Raw genomic sequence first — 14070 nt, forward strand, 5'->3', positions numbered from 1 at the left:
AGAAGGTGTTTGCCAACTACTTGTGACGCCCGGATAATTAAGCTACAGTGAACCTCTGCTAATGATGCCACGTCACCTCGGTTACTGTTGATAATCTCGGGTTAGTTCAAAACCGATTCAAATTATAAATTGAATTAAAGTCAAAATATAAAAGTTTTCAAACTTTAGAACTAAAATGTTCTAGAGGTGACAAATAACGCATAGGTAATTATGGTTAAGAACCCACATTTAAATAAAATATTTAAATGCACTAATATGATTTGATCAGTAGCAAAACAACTATTTAAACACCTTTGGTATTTTATAAAATATTAACCTCTTTTATATCGGGGTAAAACTTTGTAAGGTAGTGGGTTGTTCTGAAACATTGTTCTAGGAGCTATCATCATATTTTACTATACCAAATAAAATTAAAATAGTAAAAAGCAAAGAAGAAAATGGAAATGAAACAGAAAAATGAAAATAGGAAGAGAGCCCCCCTTTTCACTAGGCCTTGGCCCAGCTAGCCGAAACCAGTCAGGTAGGCCCACCTCGTGCCCCGGTATAACCCCCAACCCACTAACCCTAGAGCCCGCTACCCCCACTCGCTCCCCCTTCTCCCCCCACGTCGCTCTCTCCTTCTCCCCCCGATCCCGATCTGGATAGGGAAGGGGGGAACGAACCACACCGACGCTGCCGCCGATTCCCGTCGCCACCTCGTCGGCGCCCCTCACCGGATCGCTCCTCCATCGCCAACGCTGCCTCGTCGCTTCCTCTCCTGCGTCGTCGTCGTCCTCGACATCCTCCCCGCGCCCCACTGCCACTCCCCTACGGCCACCGTGAGCACGCGCCCCTCCTCTCTCTCCCCTGTCTCCCACGCGCTCGCCGCGCCCCGTGCGCACCCGCACACGCATCACCCCGGCGACCTCCCCTCGCGCGCGCCCCACAGCCTCCGCCGTGACCGCTCGCACACACCGTTGCCGCTGCTCCTCACTGCCCGGGCTTGCAGCCGTCACGGCCGCCTTCGTGCCCGCGTGCCCCACTCGCCGGGCGCGCCCCTCATCTGGCGTGCGCTCGCGCCGCCCGCATCTTGTTTCACCGGCGCCGGCGCCCCACCGCTTCCTACCTCCGCCCCTGCTGCCTACTGTGCCCGGCCACAGCTGGCCACGCCGAGCCGCGTCCTCCTCCGCCGGGCAGCGCCAAGCCGCGCCCGCTCCGGCTGGCCTTGCCCACCACCGCCGCTGCAGCTCCTGGCTGTGGATGCCGGCCGGCCTCTGTGCGCCCACGCGTGCAAGCCCTCTGCTGGCCTAGGCCACTGCCACCCCGGGGCTCCGCCCCATTTTTGCCAGCGCCCGACCCGCTACGCCCAACACCCGTCAGGCCCCTGTGAGCAAATGACAAGTGGGCCTAGCCCCAGAACGAAAATAGAAAAAAAAGAGAATCCAAAAATAATAATAATAAATAATTAGTGAAATAATTAATTAATTAAAGAAGTAATTAACTTAATTAATCCTGATTAGATTAACCTAATCAATTAATTAAACTTATTTAATCTTGCTTAATAAAACCCTAATTAACATGTTAGTCTATGACAGGTGGGTCCCGCTGGACCCACAGTCCAGGTTTGACTCTAGTCAGCTGGGTTTGACCTGCTGACATCGCCTTTCACTGTTCTGGATAATGTTCGATTTAAATAATAAAATAAATTTCAAAAAAAATTAATAAATTCTTTTGAAAATCATATCTTTTAATCCGTAACTCGGATGGAAAAACTTTGTACATTAAAGTTGCTCAGAACGACGAGACGAATCCAAATACGTAGCCCGTTCATCCGCCACACATCCCTAGCATAGCAACCACGCAAATTTTCCCCTCCGGTCCATTTGTTCGAAAACGTCAAACACCGGGAATACTTTCCCGGATGTTTCCCCCCTTCGCCAATAGCACCTACTACTACGTTCGGTCACCTCTAGCACCTCATAATGCCATGTTACACTTTATGATGCTTGATTGCTCTGTTATTTATTGTGTTCCCCCTCCGTTACTTCTTTCTGGTAGACCCCGGGACTGCCGGCGACCCCCAGTTCGGCTACGGTGTGGACGACCCTTCCTTCTTGCCAGAGCAACCAGGCAAGCCCCCCCCCCCTTGATCACCAGATATCACCTATTCTTCTCTATACTGCTTGCATTAGAAGAGTGTAGCATGTTACTGCTTTCGGTTAATCCTATTCTGCTGCATAGTCTGTCATTGTTGCTACAGTTGTTACCCTTACCTGCTATCCTACTGCTTAGTATAGGATGCTAGTGTTCCATCAGTGGCCCTACACTCTTGTCCGTCTGCCATGCTATACTATCGGGCCGTAATCACTAGGGAGGTGATCACGGGTATATACTTTATACTTTATATACATGACACATGTGGTGACTAAAGTCGGGTCAGCTCGTTGAGTACCCGCAAGTGATTCTGATGAGGGGGCTGAAAGGACAGGTGGCTCCATCCTGGTAGAGGTGGGCCTGGGTTTCTGACGGCCCCCGACTATTACTTTGTGGCAGGGCGACAGGGCAGGTTGAGACCACCTAGGAGAGAGGTGGGCCTGGCCCTGGTCGGCGTCCGCAGATACTTAAAAATAACACGCTTAACGAGATCTTGGTATTTGATCTGAGTCTGGCCATTTGGTCTATAGGCACTAACCAACTACGCGGGAACAGTTATGGGCACTCGACGCAGCCGAAGCCTTCGTGACGTCAGCGACGGAGCGGCGCGCGCCGGATTGGACTGGAACGCCTGCTAGGCTAGGTCTGCTTCCGGCCGCCCTCGCAACATGCAGGTGTGCGATGGGCGATGGGCCCAGACCCCTGCGCCATAGGATTTATACCGGCGTGCTGACCTCTCTGTTGTGCCTAGGTGGGGCTGCGATGTGTTGATCTTCCAAGGCCGGGCATGACCCAGGAAAGTGTGTCCGGCCAAATGGGATCGAGCGTGTTGGGTTATGTGGTGGACCCCTGCAGGGAAGTTTATCTATTCGAATAGTCGTGTCCCTCGGTAAAAGGACGACCCGGAGTTGTACCTTGACCTTATGACAACTAGAACCGAATACTTAATAAAACACACCCTTCCAAGTGCCAGATATACCCGGTGATCACTCTCTAATAGGGCGACGAGGAGGGGATCGCCGGGTAGGATTATGCTATGCGATGCTACTTGGTGAACTTACCATCTACTCTCTTCTACATGCTGCAAGATGGAGGTGGCCAGAAGCGTAGTCTTCGACAGGATTAGCTATCCCCCTCTTATTCTAACATTCTGTAGTTCAGTCCACCGATATGGCCCTTTACACATATACCCATGCATATGTAGTGTAGCTCCTTGCTTGCGAGTACTTTGGATGAGTACTCACGGTTTCTTTTCTCCCTCTTTTCCCCCTTTCCTTTCTACCTGGTTGTCGCAACCAGATGCTGGAGCCCAGGAGCCAGACGCCACCGCCGCCGACGACTCCTACTACACCGGAGGTGCCTACTACTACGTGCAGCCCGCTGACAACGACTAGGAGTAGTTTAGGAGGATCCCAGGCAGGAGGCCTGCGCCTCTTTCGATCTGTATCCCAGTTTGTGCTAGCCTTCTTAAGGCAAACTTGTTTACCTTATGTCTATACTCAAATATTGTTGCTTCCGCTGACTCGTCTATGATCGAGCACTTGTATTCGAGCCCTCGAGGCCCCTGGCTTGTATTATGATGCTTGTATGACTTATTTATGTTTTAGAGTTGTGTTGTGATATCTTCCCGTGAGTCCCTGATCTTGATCGTACACGTTTGCGTGCATGATTAGTGTACGGTCAAATCGGGGGGTGTCAAAAGTTGGTATCAGAGCCGACTGCCTGTAGGAATCCCCCTTCCACACTCCTTGGCCGAAGTCGAGTCTAGACATTACAAAACTTTTACTAACATGGCTGTGTGCCTTACGGGCTCATGTCGCCATTGGGTGGTAATAGGATCTTTTACTCCTCGATCTTTACTCTGGGACTCTAATCTCTCTTCTATTCGGGTTGAAATGATTTTACTAACTCTGACTCTAGGTTCTCGTAACTACTTCCTCCCGGAGAGCCCCTCACTCCAGATGATTGCTTGGTGCACCGAAGGATTTCAAAGATACTCTCCGATGTTCTCGAGACTTTGTGCTCGTTGCTTTTGCAATTCCCTACCACCGAAATATCGCTATGGATAAATACTTATACCTGTCGTTCTTACTTTTATTCCCAGTTGATCTTGTTATTACAAGATACCCGGAAATTCTCTCTATTGTTCCGAGAATCCTTTGAGCTTACTGCCTTGAAGTTCCTTGTCGCCTGAATACACCTACAAGTTAATCCTCACACACACATTGAGGATATGTTTCTCCCCAGTCGTTCATGTGTTTCACCAAAGTCTTCGAATACTATTTGATCTTTTGAAAATCTTCAACAGCCTGTTGTTCTTGAAATTCTTGCTTGCTTGCACTATGGTTAATACCATAAGTATACCAATCTTATTGGCAGCCTTTGTCACTATCATCTTTAGTCCATTGATTCGATATGTTGCGAATGCTCGCAATCCTCAATCAGGTCCTAGAATTCATCCTTTTGGCTCAGACGTCATTTTTAACATGAGCTGAATCTCGACCAATCAAATTGTTGTCGATTTTACCCCTAAGCTTACTCAACTTATCCATCCTTAATCAGAGCGTTTGCTTCTGGTCCTTTGATTTGAAAATCATAATTCCTTTACATGTGAGCTTTGAATTAGCCAGTTGTTTCTATAATCTAAGGCCCTTGCCTTGATTCTTCCTCTGGTTGTGTGCCGATGCTCACATCAGCTCCGTTATGAACCATCAAGTCCTTTGCTGAATTATCATCTGACAGTGTCCTTCATATACAAAAACCTCGAGAAGTTCTTTTCGGGATACATAATACCATTGGTAAATTCCGTTCTATGATTTGGCCAACCATGCTCTACTTTCGAGCTGGTGATATTTACTATTGAAGCTTGTGGTATATGTTTCTGAGATACCCCGATGGGTTGAACATATAACTCCTTAATTTGTGTGAACCCAAGTCTTCATGGGTCATAACCTTCTGGTATTCCGCCAGTTAAACTTTCAAACTCTAAACATTCTTAACCGAGAGCAGTAAATGAGAAGTTGTGTATTGGAGAAGTGGGAGTCGACCTTGAACTTTGTGTTCATGCACATGGATCCGATGTGGAATCTATCATGGAAGTTTCTTGTATTAATAATGGTCCCCTTGTTATAAGTTCATCTTGTATCTAAGTTGGGCCTTTGCAACCGTGGTTCCGACCATGGTTGTACATTTTTTTATCCTATTCTCGGACAAGTTGAAGTACTTGCCTTTTGCGGATAAATACGCCACTTCAACCTCTATTCTGATATGCCTTCGAGTATTAACCTCGGTATCTCAAGAATATCACGGAACTACATAACTTCTTATGAGTTCATCAACTATTAATTCTTACCAATTCCAATTTTCCCCGAGGTTCTGAGTGGTAAATCACTCGAGGACATCGATAAGTGAATCGAGTCCGCATCGTGATTAAACAACTATTAGTAATCTTCTTTACTTACGAGTTTGTAATCGATCATGTCATTTCTAACCTGATCGACTATATCATTATTGTGCTAAATTTTAACTGTGCTACCTGATCCTTCTTCCCGGATCACAAATTGCGACGGTGAGCTAATCTTACAATCGATCTTCCTCGTCATATCACTTCTCCTTGAACAGCAAACTTGATTTCGAGTTTGTGTCCTAACCGTGATTCCAATAACCTTTCGCTTTCATCATTCCTTTGACTTGATGTCATCGTCAATCAATTACATCTTCTTGAAAACCTCTCGACGAATTTGTCGTGATCATTATCAACAATTTGACTTCTCAAGTTGTGTGTCGAAATTCAGGATGAGAAATACCATCCTTGCCCCTCGATGAATTGTGTTATCATCGACAACATTCTTGCCTCCCCCCCCAACACAAACTTGTTCATATTTTGTGTTGTATCTTGATTTCCCTGCTATCCAACTTATGTTATGTTCTACCGTGGAGTATTACCATCTTTGATGTCAAGAATGTCGTGAGCATTACTCCACCTCCTAAGAATTCTTGGTACAGTGATACTTCTCACCATCACCATTCTTTCTTGGTCCCCGTGTTGTTTCTAAACGAAATACCGACAAATGGTCTGTGATGTGTAAATTCTAAACTTCTAGCAACCCTATTGCTTTGAAGTTATTGGTCTATAGTTTCATTCTACGTCTATGACTTAATGAATCATCATTCGAACATTGATCGTGCTACCTAGCCCATATTTCGGGTGCACATTTCAACCAATGTTTAACTGTGTATGTTTTCCTCGAGCATACATCATTAAGTCATTCGATCTAGCTAATGTTTTCTCCTTGTTCTCATAATTGTGGCAATCCGTCTTTTTGGAAACCTCGATGAATTGTCGCTGAGTCCATCAGCCACCTGTTCATCCTCTCTTTGGTTTAAATAATGAACTCTTGTGTCCGGACTCGCCCCCATAGTTCATTTCCCAAAAATCTTACATGGTCATCTCGTCAATTTGTGTTGCACCTTTTCTTCTCAGGCATCCTAAGTCGGAGGTATCCTGACATCAATCGGATCTGAACCTCGGTCAGATATGATGGTTGGAACATCTTTCCAAGAGTTATAACATTGGTCTTTATATGACTCGGTAAGGTGATGTCATGCCTAGCACACCTGACCGGAGGACCTATTGTTATAATTTTCCTTTTACCAAGGCTATCCATTCTTCCATGAGGAAATTGTAAAACTTATTCTACAAGTTGTCCTGATGGATCCTTCGTATATCCGAAGTCTGACCTTTGCTTGAAGACCATGTCAATGCTATCTCGAAGCATGTCTGTGGTACTCTGATCATCGATAAGAAAATTTTAAGCACCATGCTAAATTTCCTTTACCAATTATTCAAACATCGTTGACTGGGTAATGTCATGAACTTCCTCTCCTGTTACCTAAATGGTTTTCTACGTTATATCCTGTCATGGATATCATCCTCTGTTTGTCTTTGGGAAGGATATACCCCTGAAATATGTGTTTAAACACATTTTCCTTTACATTGTTCTGATTAATATGATAATCACATTTTCCATTCCATTGTCTTGTTTAACCTTTCTTGTGGTCTATATGATCTAAGCAGTAATATTCTCTTGCTTATGTAAACACCTCGTCGTACAACCTAGTCAGTAAGGACCTGTTACTATTGTTGATGACATTCCGGTAACCACCGATGGACGAGAACTTTGCCTATTGGTCCGCCTCGTTTCAACGAGCAGGAAAATGGTTCTCTTCGTCCCTAGCCCTTGGTACCGACGATGTTGCTGACATATAACTGACAGACTACCCTCTGACATGCCTTGCTATCATGATCGTGCAAGATGTCACCGCCCTTCCTACTTTAACCACATGGTGGGCCCATAACCCACAGTTCCACAAGATCGAAACCTGACTCTCCTGTACACCCTGTTGCCAAAGTTATTCCTAGAGCTTGACTTCGTATGTAGTTCATGGGCCACCTGCCTAGTGATCTATTCTGGTATCAGACACAATACTTATTCCCATTGCTCTGAACCCCTTTCAGATTTCATATCAGGCAACGAACGATTGCCTATGCGCTTGAAACTTCTACTTTGCTCCTTCTTACTTTGCTCTCAATAATTTCTTAAGTTTTAATTTGAGAGTTACTTCTGCCACCTTCCCTGATGTTATCGACCAGATAGACAACCTTGCAGAGGTCTGTTCTCCCGGACTACCCACCCTTTACTCTTTTGTAAGTACGATGGAGTTCCCGAAGAAAGGATGCCGACTTCATCATGATGAATTGAAGCAGAGAAATGAAGGCAACAATGTAATGGATCGACCTCTTCGAGAAGAACAACCAAGACCGAGAAGATCCATTAGAATTTCGTAACCAGATCTTTCCCCTTGCTCCCCCTCTTAAATCTCGGGACGAGATTTCTTGTAGTGGAGGAGAATTGTGACGCCCGGATAATTAAGCTACAGTGAACCTCTGCTAATGATGCCACGTCACCTCGGTTACTGTTGATAATCTCGGGTTAGTTCAAAACCGATTCAAATTCAAAATTGAATTAAAGTCAAACTATAAAAGTTTTCAAACTTTAGAACTAAAATGTTCTAGAGGTGACAAATAATGCATAGGGAATTATGGTGAAGAACCCACATTTAAATAAAATATTTAAATGCACTAATATGATTTGATCAGTAGCAAAACAACTATTTAAACACCTTTGGTATTTTATAAAATATTAACCTCTTTTATATCGGGGTAAAACTTTGTAAGGTAGTGGGTTGTTCTGAAACATTGTTCTAGGAGCTATCATCATATTTTACTATACCAAATAAAATTAAAATAGTAAAAAGCAAAGAAGAAAATGGAAATGAAACAGAAAAATAAAAATAGGAAGAGAGCCCCACCTTTTCGTTGGGCCATGGCCTAGCTGGCCGAAACCAGTCAGGTAGGCCCACCTGGTGCCCCGGTATAACCCCCACCCCACTAACCCTAGAGCCCGCTACCCCCACTCGCTCCCCCTTCTCCCCCCACGTCGCTCTCTCCTTCTCCCCCCGATCCCGATCTGGATAGGGAAGGGGGGAACGAACTACACCGACGCTGCCGCCGATTCCCGTCGCCACCTCGTCGGCGCCCCTCACCGGATCGCTCCTCCATCGCCAACGCTGCCTCGTCGCTTCCTCTCCTGCGTTGTCGTCGTCCCCGACATCCTCCCCGCGCCCCACTGCCACTCCCCTACGGCCACCGTGAGCACGCGCCCCTCCTCTCTCTACCCTGTCTCCCACGCGCTCGTCGCGCCCCGTGCGCGCCCGCACACGCATCGCCCCGGCGACCTCCGCTTGCACGCGCGCCCCACAGCCTCGGCCGTGACCGCTCGCACACACCGCTGCCGCTGCTCCTCACTGCCCGCGCTCGCAGCCGTCACGGCCGCCTTCGTGCCCGCGTGCCCACCTCGCCGGGCGCGCCCCTCATCTGGCGTGCGCTCGCGCCGCCCACATCTTGTTTCACCGGCGACGGCGCCCCACCGCTGCCTACCTCCGCCCCTCCTGCCTACCGTGCCCGGCCACAGCTGGCCACGTCGGGCCGCGTCCTCCTCCGCCGGGCAGCGCCAAGCCGCGCCCGCTCCGGCTGGCCTTGCCCACCACCGCCGCTGCAGCTCCTGGCTGTGGATGCCGACCGGCCTCTGTGCGCCCATGCGTGCAAGCCCACTGGTGGCCGAGGCCACTACCACCCCGGGGCTCCGCCCCGTTTTTGCCAGCGCCCGACCCGCTACGCCCAACACCCGTTAGGCTCCTGTGAGCAAATGACAAGTGGGCCTAGCCCCAGAACAAAAATAGAAAAAAAAAGAGAATCCAAAAATAATAATAATAAATAAATCATTAATTAATTAATTAATTAATTAATTAAAGAATTAATTAACTTAATAAATCCTTAGTAGATTAACCTAATCAATTAATTAAACTTATTTAATCCTGCTTAATAAAACCCTAATTAACATGTTAGTCTATGACAGGTGGGTCCTGCTGGACCCACAGTGCCGGTTTGACTCTAGTCAGCTGGGTTTGACCTGCTGACGTCATGTTGACATCACCTTTCACTGTTCTGGATAATGTTCGATTTAAATAATAAAATAAATTTCAAAAAAATTAATAAATTCTTTTGAAACTCATATCTTTTAATCCGTAACTCGGATGGAAAATCTTTGTACATGAAAGTTGCTCAGAACGACGAGACAAATCCGAATACGTAGCCTGTTCATCCGCCACACATCCCTAGCATAGCAAACACGCAACTTTTCCCCTCCGGTTCATCTGTTCGAAAATGTCAAACACCGGGAATACTTTCCCGGATGTCCCCCCCCCCTCGCTAGTAGCACCTACTACTACGTTCGGTCACCTCTAGCACCTCGTAATACCATGTTACACTTTATGATGCTTGATTGCTCTGTTATTTATTGTGTTCCCCCTCCGTTACTTCTTTCCGGTAGACCCCGAGACTGCCAGCGACCCCTAGTTCGACTACGGTGTGGAGGACCCTTCCTTCTTGCCAGAGCAACCAGGCAAGCCCCCCCTGATCACCAGATATCGCCTATTCTTCTCTATACTGCTTGCATTAGAAGAGTGTAGCATGTTACTGCTTTCGGTTAATCCTATTCTGCTGCATAGCCTGTCATTGTTGCTACAGTTGTTACCCTTACCTGCTATCCTACTGCTTAGTATAGGATGCTAGTGTTCCATCAGTGGCCCTACACTCTTGTCCGTCTGCCATGCTATACTATCGGGCCGTGATCACTAGGGAGGTGATCGCGGGTATATACTTTATACTTTATATACATGACACATGTGGTGACTAAAGTCGGGTCAGCTCGTTGAGTACCCGCAAGTGATTCTGATGAGGGGGCTGAAAGGACAGGTGGCTCCATCCCGGTAGAGGTGGGCCTGGGTTCCTGACGGTCCCTGACTGTTACTTTGTGGCGGAGCGACAGGGCAGGTTGAGACCACCTAGGAGAGAGGTGGGCTTGGCCCTGGTCGGCGTCCGCGGATACATAAAAATAAAACGCTTAACGAGATCTTGGTATTTGATCTGAGTCTGGCCATTTGGTCTATACGCACTAACCAACTACGCGGGAACAGTTATGGGCACTCGACGTCGTGGTATCAGCCGAAGCCTTCGTGACGTCAGCGATGGAGCGGCACGCGCCGGATTGGACTGGAACGCCTGCTAGGCTAGGTCTGCTTCCGGCCGCCCTCGCAACGTGCAGGTGTGCAATGGGCGATGGGCCCAGACCCCTGCGCCATAGGATTTAGACCGGCGTGCTGAACTCTCTGTTGTGCCTAGGTGGGGCTGCGACGTGTTGATCTTCCGAGGCCGGGCATGACCCAGGAAAGTGTGTCCGGCCAAATGGGATCGAGCGTGTTGGGTTATGTGGTGCACCCTTGCAGGGAAGTTTATCTATTCGAATAGCCGTGTCCCTCGGTAAAAGGACAACTCGGAGTTGTACCTAGACCTTATGACAACTAGAACTGGATACTTAATAAAACACACCCTTCCAAGTGCCAGATATACCCGGTGATCGCTCTCTAACAGGGCGACAAGGAGGGGATCGCCGGGTAGGATTATGTTATACGATGCTACTTCGTGAACTTACCATCTACTCTCTTCTACATGCTGCAAGATGGAGGTGGCCAGAAGCGTAGTCTTTGACAGGATTAGCTATCCCCCTCTTATTCTGGCATTCTGCAGTTCAGTCCACCGATATGGCCCTTTACACAGATACCCATGCATATGTAGTGTAGCTCCTTGCTTGTGAGTACTTTGGATGAGTACTCACGGTTGCTTTCCTCCCTCTTTTCCCCTTTCCTTTCTACCTGGTTGTCGCAACCAGATGCTGGAGCCCAGGAGCCAGACGCCACCGCCGACGATGACTCCTACTACACCGGAGGTGCCTACTACTACGTGCAGCCCACTGACGACGACCAGGAGTAGTTTAGGAGGATCCCAGGCAGGAGGCCTGCGCCTCTTTCGATCTGCATCCCAGTTTGTGCTAGCCTTCTTAAGGCAAACTTGTTTAACTTATGTCTGTATTCAGATATTGTTGCTTCCGCTGACTCGTCTATGATCGAGCACTTGTATTCAAGCCCTCGAGGCCCCTGGCTTGTATTATGATGCTTGTATGACTTATTTATGTTTTAGAGTTGTGTTGTGATATCTTCCCGTGAGTCCCTGATCTTGATCGTACACGTTTGCGTGCATGATTAGTGTACGGTCAAATCGGGGGCGTCAAAGTAGTTCCCTTTGGCACTCAAGTCAAATGTGAGGTATTGGTTGATGCGCCTGCCGGAGAACTCCATTTCGTCCTGAGCTGACCTGTACCATGAGTTCATTGGTGCCTTCACGGGCGGCCATCAAGAACCAGGACGACCCAGTAACTTGCAGCTTCTCCAACTGAAATAAGGAGAGACTCTCCGCAAGTATTTGCATAGATTAAACAGAGTCCACAAGAATATCCCAAATATCCACCCGGCAGCTGTGATAGCTGCATTCCAGATCAACGTGTGCAACCGCAGGATACGCTCCAAGATGAATGTGCGGTTGCCCAAGACTGTGATGGAGCTTTACACTTCGGTGGACAAGTGTGATAACCCACAAGTATTGGGGATCGTTTGTAGCCTTTTTCGATAAATAAGAGTGTCGAACCCAGCGAGGAGCTAAAGGTAGAACAAATATTCCCTCAAGTTCTATCGACAACCGATACAACTCTACACACGCTAGACGTTCGCTTTACCTAGAACAAGTATGAAACTAGAAGTACTTTGTAGATGTGATAGGATAGGTTTGCAAGATAATAAACAACACATAAATAAAATCTAGGGGCTGTTTAGATAAAGAAACAACTAAGTTAATTTTAGTAGAGAGCTTTTGTCAACAAGAAAGTTATTTATCCCTAGGCAATCGATAAATGGTACCGGTAATCATTCTTGTAATTTTATATGAGGGAGAGGCATGAGCTAACGTTGGGGAACGTAGTAATTTCAAAAAAAATCCTACGCACACGCAAGATCATGGTGATGCATAGCAACGAGACGGGAGAGTGTGTCCACGTACCCTCGTAGACCGAAAGTGGAAGTGTTAGAACAACACGGTTGATGTAGTCGTACGTCTTCACGATCCGACCGATCCAAGTACCGAACACACGACACCTCCGAGTTCCGCACACGTTCAACTCGATGACGTCCCGTGAGCTCCGATCCAGCAGAGCTTCGCCGGAGAGTTTCGTCAGCATGACGGCGTGATGACGGTGAGGATGAAGCTACCGACGCAGGGCTTTGCCTAAGCACCGCTACGATATTATCGAAGTGGATTATGGTGGAGGGGGGCTCCGCATACGGCTAAGAGATCAACTGATCAATTGTTCTATCTATGGGGTGCCCCCCTCCCCCGTATATAAAGGAGTGGAGGAGGGGGAGGGGCCGGCCCTCCTAGGCGCGCCCCATGGGGAGTCCTACTCCCACCAGGAGTAGGACTCCCCCCTTCCAAGTAGGAGTAGGAGAAGGGAAGGAAGGGAGAGAGGAAGAGAAGGAAAAAGGGGGATGCCGCCCCCCTCCTTGTCCAATTCGGACTAGAGGGGGAGGGGGCGCGCGGCTGCCATGGCCGCCCCTCCTCTTCTCCCACTAGGGCCCATGAGGCCCAATTAACTCCCCGGGGGGTTCCGGTAACCCCCCGGTACTCTGGTATATGCCCGAAACCTCCCGAAACCCTCCGGTGTCCAAACATAGTCGTCCAATATATCAATCTTTACGTCTCGACCATTTCGAGACTCCTCGTCATGTCCGCGATCATATCCGGGACGCCGAACTACCATTGATACATCAAAACACAAAAACTCATAATACCGATCGTCACCGAACTTTAAGCGTGCGGACCCTACGGGTTCGAGAACTATGTAGACATGACCGAGACACGTCTCCGGTCAATAACCAATAGCGGAACCTGGATGCTCATATTGGCTCCCACATATTCTACGAAGATCTTTATCGGTCAAACCGCATAACAACATACGTTGTTCCCTTTGTCATCGGTATGTTACTTGCCCGAGATTCGATCGTCGGTATCTCAATACCTAGTTCAATCTCATTACCGGCAAGTCTCTTTACTCGTTCCGTAATACATCATCCGGCAACTAACTCATTAGTTACAATGCTTGCAAGGCTTATAGTGATGTGTATTACTGAGAGGGCCCAGAGATACCTCTCCGACAATCGGAGTGACAAATCCTAATCTCGATCTATGTCAACTCAACAAGTACCTTCGGAGACACCTGTAGAGCACCTTTAAAATCACCTAGTTACGTTGTGACATTTGGTAGCACACAAAGTGTTCCTCCGGTATTCGGGAGTTGCATAGTCTCATAGTCATAGGAACATGTATAAGTCACGAAGAAAGCAATAGCAACATACTAAACGATCAAGTGC

The sequence above is a fragment of the Triticum aestivum genome, chromosome 3D (assembly GCF_018294505.1).
Source record: "Triticum aestivum cultivar Chinese Spring chromosome 3D, IWGSC CS RefSeq v2.1, whole genome shotgun sequence".
NCBI lineage: Eukaryota > Viridiplantae > Streptophyta > Magnoliopsida > Poales > Poaceae > Triticum > Triticum aestivum.